Here is a 10,165-nt window from a genome sequence, read left to right as displayed (position 1 = left end):
AATTAGGATTGCACTGTAATTACCAAACACTTCAGTGTTGTTTATTATTATAGTCTGTGAGGTGTTTAACTCTGAGACACCGTCAAAGTGTACCCTGATCTCTGCTCACTACTCTCACCCTTCCTCTTGCTCTCTCTCGCTCTTTATCAACCTCTCTCTTTCGCACCCTCTCTCTCTCTCTCACCCTAAACCCCCCTCTCTCTCGGTCTCTCTCACCCCCTCTTTCTCCCTCTCTCTCTTTCTCTAACTCTCTCTCTCTCTCTCTCTCTATCTCTCTCGCCCCCTCTCTCTCTCTCAACCCCTCTCTCGCCCCCTCTCTCTCTCTCAACCCCTCTCTCACTCCCTCTCTCTCTCCCCATCCCTCTCTCTCTGTCTCACCCCCTCTCTCTCCCCATCCCTCTCTGTCTCACCCCCTCTCTCTCCCCATCCCTCTCTCTCTGTCTCACCCCCTCTCTCTCCCCACCCCCCTCTCTCTCCTCCCTGGTACTCAGTGGGCTGGGGTAAGCCATGTTGTCTTAAAGTTGTAAACATTATTTTAGACCGAGCCGTAAACGCGCAGCAGGTGCAGCCTGCTGAGCGTGATGGGACGTCCTGACGGAGGGTCCCATCACGCTCCCACCAACCCCTTGACATACACCACCACCTCCACCTGCACCAATAAGCACCACCTCCTACTGCACCACTAACCACCACCTCCACCTGCACCACTAACCACCACCTCCACCTGCCCCACTAACCACCACCTCCACCTGCACCACTAACCACCACCTCCACCACTAACCACCACCTCCACCACTAACCACCTCCACCACTAAACACCACCACCACCACCTGCACCGCTAACCACCACCTCCACAACCACCTGCACCACTTACCACCACCTCCTCCTCCACCACTAACCTCCACCACTACCTCCACCTCCACCGCTAAGCACCACCTTCACCACTAACCACCACCTCCACCACCACCTCCATTTGCACTACTAACCACCACCTCCACCTCCACCACTAACATCAACCACCACATCCACCACTAACCATCACCTCCACCACTAACCTCCACCTCCACCACTAACCTCCACCTCCACCACTTACTACCACCTCCAACCTCCTCAACCTCAACAACCACCAACCACCACCACCTCGGCCACCATTTCTACTAACCACCACCTCCACCAATAACCACCTCCATCACTAACCACCACTTTCACCTCAACCACCACCTCCGCTAGTAATCACCACCTCCACCACTAACCACCACCACCTACACCACCTCCAAAACGAACCACCACCTCCGCCACTAACCACCACCTCCAGCACTAACCACCACCTCCACCTGCACCAATAACCACCACTTACCACAGCTTCCAACACTAAGCACCACCTCAACCAATAACCACTACTTCCACCACTAAGCACCACCTCCACCACCTCCACCACTTCAACCCAAACCACGACCTCCACGACTAACCACCAATAACCACCTGCTCCACCACTTACCTCCAGCACCACCCCACCTTGAAGTGTGCTCGCCTCCCTGTCCTTATGCGAACCTGAGCTGGCCTCAGCAGGTCCCAGACGCCGGTGAACGTGTCCTGAGGCACGCAACACATGCCGAGCGGTCAGCCGCGCATGACGTCCTGGTTCCTCCTGGTCACGTATGGAACTCCTCTGTTCTCCGGGTTATTATTAGGAGAAGCACAAGACTTCAGGAGTGAGGAGGATGGCACTCTGGTTACTGCTGAGGTAACACTGACGTGTTTCTGTAGGCATCGCCTTCCCAAATACACCGGGTTCACAAACATCTCAAAGATCTTTAAAAGCCTCAAAGATCTTTAAAAGAGTGCAAACATCACTAAGTGTAAAGAAGTTAGTATTGGTAAGATACGTGAACACATAAAAAAGCCTGACTCTAGCTTGTACGCACTTATTGTATGTTGTACTTCCTTGCACTTAAAAATAGGACTTAGCATCGTGTATCAAGTTGTCCGAGCTATCTTTGTTGTATGCGGGGAATGGGTTAACCTAACAATTGTTAGTGCTTGGCACTTGGTTCTATGAACATCGTGACTAGCGACAGTGATATATTGTTGTTTCTTTTTCTTCTGACAAATGTACTTATTGTAAGTTGCTCTGGATAAAAGCGGCTGCTAAAAGTAAATGTATTTATGTATTATGTATGTAGGCTACGTATTATCAGTTACATCACCAAGACACTGGCCGTAACTAAACCCATACAAATGCAAGTATATTACTATCAATAAAGCAGCAAGCACATTTATTTGAGATCTAACAAATAACAGGAATCAGGAGTGGGTCTGGTTGAGTTTGTGTTGTTTTTAGTGAAACCAATGTTGTTCTAACCTGCACTGACCCAGACGTGAAGCGGGCCGACATCCAATCCCGCTGCGACAAGGCCCATAAATCTTGCGCTGTTGGGGGAGAGAGAAAGAAGTGTGGTCCGCTGTTATTTTCAGGTTGACATCCTTTCTCCACTCTGGCTGGTTTAAGAAGCCATGTTTTCCTTGTAGCATAATCCGCAGCTGATTTAGTGCTAGCATAGTCTCACAAATCAGAGCGTCGATTCCTCAACTAAAGTCGGAAGGAACACAAGCTACAAATCTGACTGAACGGGGTGGAAGTCTTTTCTTTATCCGCACCTCTTTGATCCACTACCTGTGTTTAGTTTTGGTTTAACCGTTGGAGCCCTGCTCGCTCTGTCCAGGTGACAGAGTTCCTATAATGGAGGAACAATCTCACCTAGCAAAGGGGAAGGGTGTTGAGTTTGAAGCTCTTGTTGACTCTGTTTCTATAAACAGCAGGTAGGAAAAGATACAGGCCACCAGGTGAGGGTAGTGATAGACTGTTTATAGAACATTGAGGAGCTCCTTCAATCTACTGGCTGTTCTGCGTTGTATTTTATAAAGACAATGATGCTAATAAGATTATAAACCAACAATTAGTCTTGGTAGATAGTTCGATTTAATTCAATTCTATTTTATTTGTATTGCCCTTAATCACAGGTACAGTCTCAAAATGTTTAACAGATCTTGTATTTAACAGATCTTGTATTCCGAGAAAACTCCCTTAATGAGCAATGATGATGATAGTTTCTGTACGTTCAGAAGTTCTGAGTTGATTGAAGGGAAAGGGAAAACGAAGTTGCAACCAAGCTCTGAACTTCTGCTTTATAAGAGCGTTAGTTTCATCCATCTAGGTGGACGTAGAATGGAGCGATCGCCATCTTGAACCATCCCCATTGCAAAGCATTTAAAGTGACGTGTTTACAGAGCGAGTTTGCACAATAACTTAACATACGATAAAGCACTTGATTCAAAGTGTCAAACCAACCATGGGTGTTATGGCCTCCTATAAAAGGGCTCCTGGGCTCCGCCGTGAAAAAAAAATCAAGAGATTAAATGGAACTTAAACTGAAACAAGATGCTGTCTAAATAATAAAGTTGTGTTTATTGTCGGTTCACATGCATATTTGTGGATTTATCTTTGTGTATGCTGAGGATTGATTGTAAATAGAAGTAGATAGTATTCTACATCTGATTAAAATGTGGTTTGAATGTATTAGGACCCACTTCTCTTTCAGAGTGATGCGTATGTTATATTGCCATTCCCCAAGTCGCGGTGCTGCGGTGTGTGAGCTGTGAACATGAAGAGTAAGCTTACTGTTCAAAATGATTAATTAAAACAGTCTTCTGATTGGTCCGTCCTGCACTCAGGATGGAGTGAGGAATACCTCTCTGGTTCTGAGCGCTCTTCTCCCCACAGACCAATCTGACATTATTCCTGAGCCGATGCCGTCTACGGTATCATCATGCATTTTTTATTCTTCTACATCAGAACACTATTTTATATTCATCCACATATTTCTCCAATGCCAATAATGAAAATAAAACAAGGGAATGCTAGCAGTAGGGGATATGCTTTTAGTAAATCAAACCACAAGCATAATTTCTAATATAAAAGATAAAATAAATAATAATAATTCCTTCTTTTTCATTTTGCATGTCTGAATGCAGTGGCGACAGGACCCTAGCTGCAGTGCTGTGCCACTGCAGGACACGTGCAGGGGAAACACTGCATGACATCACTGGCCTCATGCGATGCACTGCAGTCGTCGCCGTGTATTTCATTAGTTTGGGGAATCTGGAAGGTGTGATTTCCCCGCAGGCTGACATAACTCTTCCCAGGTCGAGTCGTCAGTGAAGTGTTAGCGTCTGCGTCCAGAGGCCTGCGGTGCCAGGGTCTGTCTTACCTTGTGATATCACACAGTCCGTCCGTCCCTCCACTGGAGGAGAGATTTGCATCAGCAGATCCCCTGCCAAAGGCTATTTCAGCACATCTGATGTCGGAGCATCACATTCACTCACTCGCACTATATCCGCACAAAATCCCCTCTCTCTCTCCCTCTCTCTCTCTCTCTCTCTCTTTCTGTCTCTCTCTTGCCTGAGGACTCCTGATTATGCTGTACCTGCATTCTCTGTGTCTTCTCCACTCTGCTACTCATCAAAGAGGCCAGGTGTAGTATCCCTGATGAACAGTTCCTGGTTCCACCATAACATCTAACCCACAGCAGCATTTAGTCAGACTGTGGTGGTGGTGTGGTTGTGTGTCTCTCTCTACGGTATTCCCCGGGGCTCTGTGTGGCTACTCTGAGTGCACAATGATACCCCCTTGGTTTTCCACAAATTCCTTGACCAGCTGCACAGTCTGCATGTGTTTTTTCCAATGGCCCTGCTCGTAATTTACTGTCTTCCCTGTCAAGCTGCGCTCAGTAAGGCTGGCTGTCTGAAGCTGCTTCACGCGACACCTTGTCATCTCATCTCTGTGTGCACCGATCATATTTAATGAATGTGCGTTTCACAGTCTGCTTCCTGTGGGTGTGACAGCCTCTTACATTAAATGTTTGTTTGGTGGTAGCGATGTTTATTGACGGATCGTGTTGGCAGAGCGGTAGTGGAAAATGTGTGCCGCAAGATGTCAAAGGTAAAATCGAGTCAGTATTGCTGAGTATGGATCTAGTGTAGGTATTTTTCTTACTTTTTAGAACCTGAAAGCTGATTGGTTCTCTATAAAAAGGGTCGGTTGAGGAGGAAACACGATGTGAGATTTATTGCACTGCCACTTTAGTCACTCTGAAACACGCTGGTCAGAAAACCAATCCACGACAGCATATAAATCACTAAGTATTTTTGAATCAATGGTACAGAATAGCATATCGCTCTCTGACAAGGTTGGCCTACTTTAGAGAAACATGCATGTATCACCGTACATTAGACACATGGATGCATCACATGTTCTCTGATGTCCTCATAGCCAGATCCGTAGACATGTCGTCAGTAAGCGTCTTGGGTATTCTATGATTCATCCAACAAGCGTGAATCATAGAATACCGAAGACGCTTACTGACCACATGTATAAGTGGAGAAAATCAGGACTTGCATAAAGGACTTGTTGTCACATTTCTAGTCACCTTGGACCGGCTGGATACTCTGATTACCTGCTGTTGTGCTCAGTGTTCACCTGTCTGCACCCTGCTGGAGTCAAGCTCAGCTGCCACTCGTAACACAATAGTCAGGAGAAAAATAACTTGAAAATGAAATCTAAACGGCTTTGAATTTTTATTCTTTCCTTTTCAAAACATAAATGATTAAAAGAGCCATCGAGCCAGGGTCAGTCACCCAAGCTTTTATTGTTTCGCTCTTGAAGTGTTTGTTCAGAGAGACAGAGCTTTCAGATGTGACTCACGCAGCTTTTCAGCCTTTCAGCCTTTCAGCACAACTGAAATCAGATTTAAATTAGGCTTGAATTATCAAGCTGTTGATTAAGGTCTCTAAGGGCTATCAAATCGTCTGTGTACAGACATAGTAAAACAGTGTTCAACCCATGGGCTCGATTATTCTACTGCTCCCCCTGTCAAAGTAAACCTTTAGAACTAGATTAGGTTTGATTTTATTTAGTTTTATTTGATTTGATTTGATTAGATTTTAATTGAGGGAGCAGGCCTCCAAATGAAACGCACACGTGACGATGTTGATGTTTCTATCTGCGGCGTGTTGCCCGTGAGCAGTTGACTGAACATCTAACGGTAAGACGCAGTGTCAGACGTGTTAATAACGAATTCACCAGACATTTCAATTGGGACCACAACTTTGTATTTCATGATGCACTCCAGCAATTTTACATGCATTAACTAATAATTAAAAAAAGAGTCAGAGTGGCAATTTTAATCGAACAATAAATACGTGCTAGTCAAAGTCAATCATCGAGTGTTGTCATTTATTTGCATTTATTTGTTTCAATGCAAATGAGAGCATGTTGGCTACCTTTTAAATTAAGCTTCAGAATATAATTTTTACCAGCGTGTAGTTTCCTGATTCACTAACATTTACATTTTACATTTACATTTACATTCAGGGCATTTAGCAGATGCTTTTATCCAAAGTGACTTACAATAAGTACATTTGTCAGACGAAGGTGAAACAATATAGCACTGTCGGTACGGGATGTTGATGGAACCAAGTGCCAAGCACTAACAATCACTAGGTTAACCCATTCCCTGTATACAACAAAGACATCTAGGATAAGATGCTACACAATGCTAAGTACTATTTTTAAGTGCCAGGATGTACAACATACAATAAAGTGCGTAGGAGGGGTGGGAGGGGTAGGCCCAGCCATGGCCTAGGCTGGGCTGGGTCTCCAGCTCCACTCAACCAGTTGACCCAGAGATCCTGCTGGTTTGGTTACATATCAGCTTCATGTCACATGGCTGCCTGAGCCGTGATTGGGTTTGGATTCCCCCCCCCCCCCCCCCCCAGTGCCACGTGGTTGGGGGGGTGGGGGGGGGGGTCTTGTCCAATGAGATGTCTCCATTACCACAAACACCCAAAAACAACCAGACTCCCTTCCCCAGATCCTCTTTAGCCCTAAAATAAGCCAAGGCAATTATTGGGGAATTATTGCAATATTATCACGCTCTTCTTGTTAAGAATATGACGCTGGCGCTCGCTTGACGACTTCATCCAGGGATATTTTTAATCCTCCTCCTCCTCCTCGTTCTCCTCCTCCCCCCCTCCCTTCCCGGTCAGGCTGCAGCCCCCCCTCCTCCATAAAGACCCACCTGTTGCCTTCCAACGCTGGAGCTGGAGCTGGAGCTGGAGGAGTCACATAAACAGGACACCCGGGCATTTACCCGGGTGGCCGGAGGTATGAGGCCACGCCCCCCACCCACCCCTCGCCCCGCTGGCCCTCCTCAGAACATCTGACTTCCTGGCAAATGTTCAGCGAATGCTGCGTTAAAAGTGGTGATAAGAAGGCGCAGGCGAGTCTCTGGAGGCGACCGCTGGACGGACCGCAGGGTGGACTATGGTTTCAGACACCGGGGGAAGGGTGTAAGGGTTTGTAGTTTGAATCAATCAATCGATCAAGCTTTAAGGTATAGTGACTTTCGTGCCAAAACCACAAGACAAAAGCGTTTAACAAGGGAGAAAAACACAACAGGCACAATGAACACAATTTAAATCATTTAAATTAAAGCAAATTGAAAATAACTGACTCCGACAGACATATACAAATATATACATTCATTAATTTATATATTTGTATAGATATATATCATTTTTCTACTACTTTATCATGCCATTGATGACTCCCATTGATCCCCAATGCCCGCTAATCCAAACAGCAGATGGCGAGACAGAGAAGTGTTCTCACAGTTATTCCAACGTGCTAATAAAGATCCCTTTAACACCTCTGCCTGCTCCACCGTCATGCTAACATCAAGGCTCTCCGCGGTGTGAACCCGCAGCCACAGCCTGCAACCGATCCCGTCGAGAGGAGGAACGTGGGAACGCGGGTTTCGGGGCGGTCGGTGTGTGTTGTCCTCAGTGGGGGTCCCCCCCCCCCACCAGCTCCCCGGAGATAAAGCGCAGCTGCTGCTGTTGGTATTGCTCGGCGCGGTATATGTACACTGCTGGAACAATAACCCCAGGCAGGGGGTGGGTGTGGCGGTAGCACAGCTATTAGTCATTCAAAGTAGGATCCCTCGACAGATAAACGCTTTTTTAGTTCACACTGTGCAGTTGATAGTTTGGTTCATTAATGATAAGCTGTTTTGGTGAAGAAAGCTGTAGCTTAAATCGCTCTTTGCGTTTCAGTTCAGGGCATCAAAATTGAGTCGCGAGAGGACTGAGACCACCCACGCTGTAATCCGCCTGCTGCGTTGATAGGGAATCTCAATCTCAACATAAAATCTGTATTCCACAGATTATGTGAAATAATTGTAATTTCCGCTCTCTAAAGCTTCTCTGAGTTTGTCCCCGCATGCTATCGCTCTGTCACATCTGGCAAGTGTACAAATTACTTTTCATGTGACAAATCGTTTTTTAATTGCAACTGGAATGCGCTGTACCCTGGAAATGTCCCCCCCCCCATAGCACTGTAATTGCTAGCTTTGTTGCGCCAGAATGTGATAGTGGTGCTAGGAGGATGTAACTGCATGTCAGTAATATCCTGATACATGAGAGATGTTCTACTCACTACTAAAGACGCTCTCTGCCGGTCTGTCAAATGGCCCTGATGTCCTTTTTGATCAATTGTATCAAACATTCCTCTGTTGTCATTAGTGACAATGCAGGCAACAAACGGGATTCATGACCATGTGATGTCACCGCTGGTTCTGTATTCTCTGTTTGTTTGAGAATTGTCTTCCTCTTCCGTGTGATTGGTCTATCGGCCTCTTCTTATGAGGTCATCAGTGTGCTGCCTGATGAAGTAAGGAGTAATGTTGATCTCTGCCTCCACGCCTTCTGCTCCATCGGCTCTTAATGAGACCATTCTCGGTATGTAGTGAATCAATACGTTTTGTATGTTTCTCATACTGTTTTCATTCCCTTGGAAACATTTGCTACCGGTATATTCCTAGAGCGTAAATCAAGAGCTTATGGTAGTTCACGTCACACACAAAGCTTGGCCGGTTTCTAACGTTTCACACTTTCCTTCCTCTCTGTCGTTTCACAGAGGTATACAGGTGTACAACAAATACAAATAAAATGTACATGCTGAGTGACAGATAGAAGATGGGTGACATAACTTATTGTAGCATGTATGACATTCTCTAGCCTACAGTTCTGTCCATCTCGTAGGTCATTTGCCTACTTGTACTTAGATAAGTCTTGCTGTGTTTAAAATACATACGGCCCATTCAAAAATGAATATAGAGGAAACAATGGCAGCTCTCTCTTCGATTGGGTCCGGATCTACAAGTTTTCCTGAGGCCTGCTCGGTTTTTAGAAGAGTCTTCCCCGATCAATCTTCATTGTTCCCACTAAGCAGAGTGGGTTGTCAATAAAACATGCTTTTCTTCAAATAATGTTGATATCATCCAGACTAGTGGCTCCTACAGGAGCATGTACCGCTTCTTCACAGCCTCACAGTGATGAGCTTAACTTGGACAGTTATGAAATTATGGCAGATAATCAAAATCCTCATTCAGTATGAATATGTATTAATGGGATTTCACTTCCGTAACCTCACTGTGTTTTATACTGAAGGCCAAGTTACTTTTATTGCATTGATGCGGTAGATAAATACATTTATTCATCGTGAATAATAGGTGTATTTTTGTACAACATATGAAATGGACATTGTGTTATTCCGTGCTATTCTGTAGTTTCTCTCTACTTTACTTCCTCAGTAAAACAAGATGTCCAGTACGTCTTCATCCAGAATATAGAGTTTAAACTGCTAAACAACTTCTGCTAAAGTATCAGAGATGCTTCGCAGGCTCCTGGCAGATGGATGGTTCAAACAGTGGAGGTCACCCTGATGACGATGTAGGAGGAAAGGTATTCAGCATCTCCCATCCGACCAAGCATGGCTGTAGCCAGTTAAGAGGTTATTAATATATATTTTTTAAATAAAATGTAATAACAAATTGTGCAATATAACTGTATCATCAGGAGTTGAATATGTTAACATTACACACACACAAAAATATATATTATATAATATTTTTATGAAAGTATTTTTGCAAATAAGTCCCTCTGTATCTATTTAATCATAGATAAAGTGTGTATGTATAGTCTTTAGCTTGGGTTGTGTTTGTAGGTGTCATTTTGGTGTGAATTTTGCTCGTCCAGAAATGCAGT

General features: G+C 45.0%; 1 long non-coding RNA gene across 2 annotated transcripts in view; it reads right to left on the bottom strand.

Annotated features, from left to right (window-relative positions):
• Positions 1 to 4,643, bottom strand: part of LOC311338821 — a 5,152-nt gene extending 509 nt beyond the window's left edge. Inside the window, exons 1-3 of one of the 2 annotated variants that reach the window (XR_014633177.1) lie at positions 4,270 to 4,643; positions 2,364 to 2,431; positions 1,500 to 1,670 (exon numbers count right to left, since the gene is read on the bottom strand). This is a non-coding gene — a long non-coding RNA (uncharacterized lncRNA). The remainder of the gene's footprint in view (positions 1 to 1,499; positions 1,671 to 2,363; positions 2,432 to 4,269) is intronic. The other variant, XR_014633178.1, reaches the window with a different exon arrangement.
• Between the last annotated feature and the right edge of the window lie 5,522 nt (positions 4,644 to 10,165).

The sequence above is a fragment of the Micromesistius poutassou genome (assembly GCF_964030765.1).
Source record: "Micromesistius poutassou genome assembly, chromosome: 2".
Classification (NCBI taxonomy): domain Eukaryota; kingdom Metazoa; phylum Chordata; class Actinopteri; order Gadiformes; family Gadidae; genus Micromesistius; species Micromesistius poutassou.
This window is presented reverse-complemented; position numbering and strand designations above follow the sequence as displayed.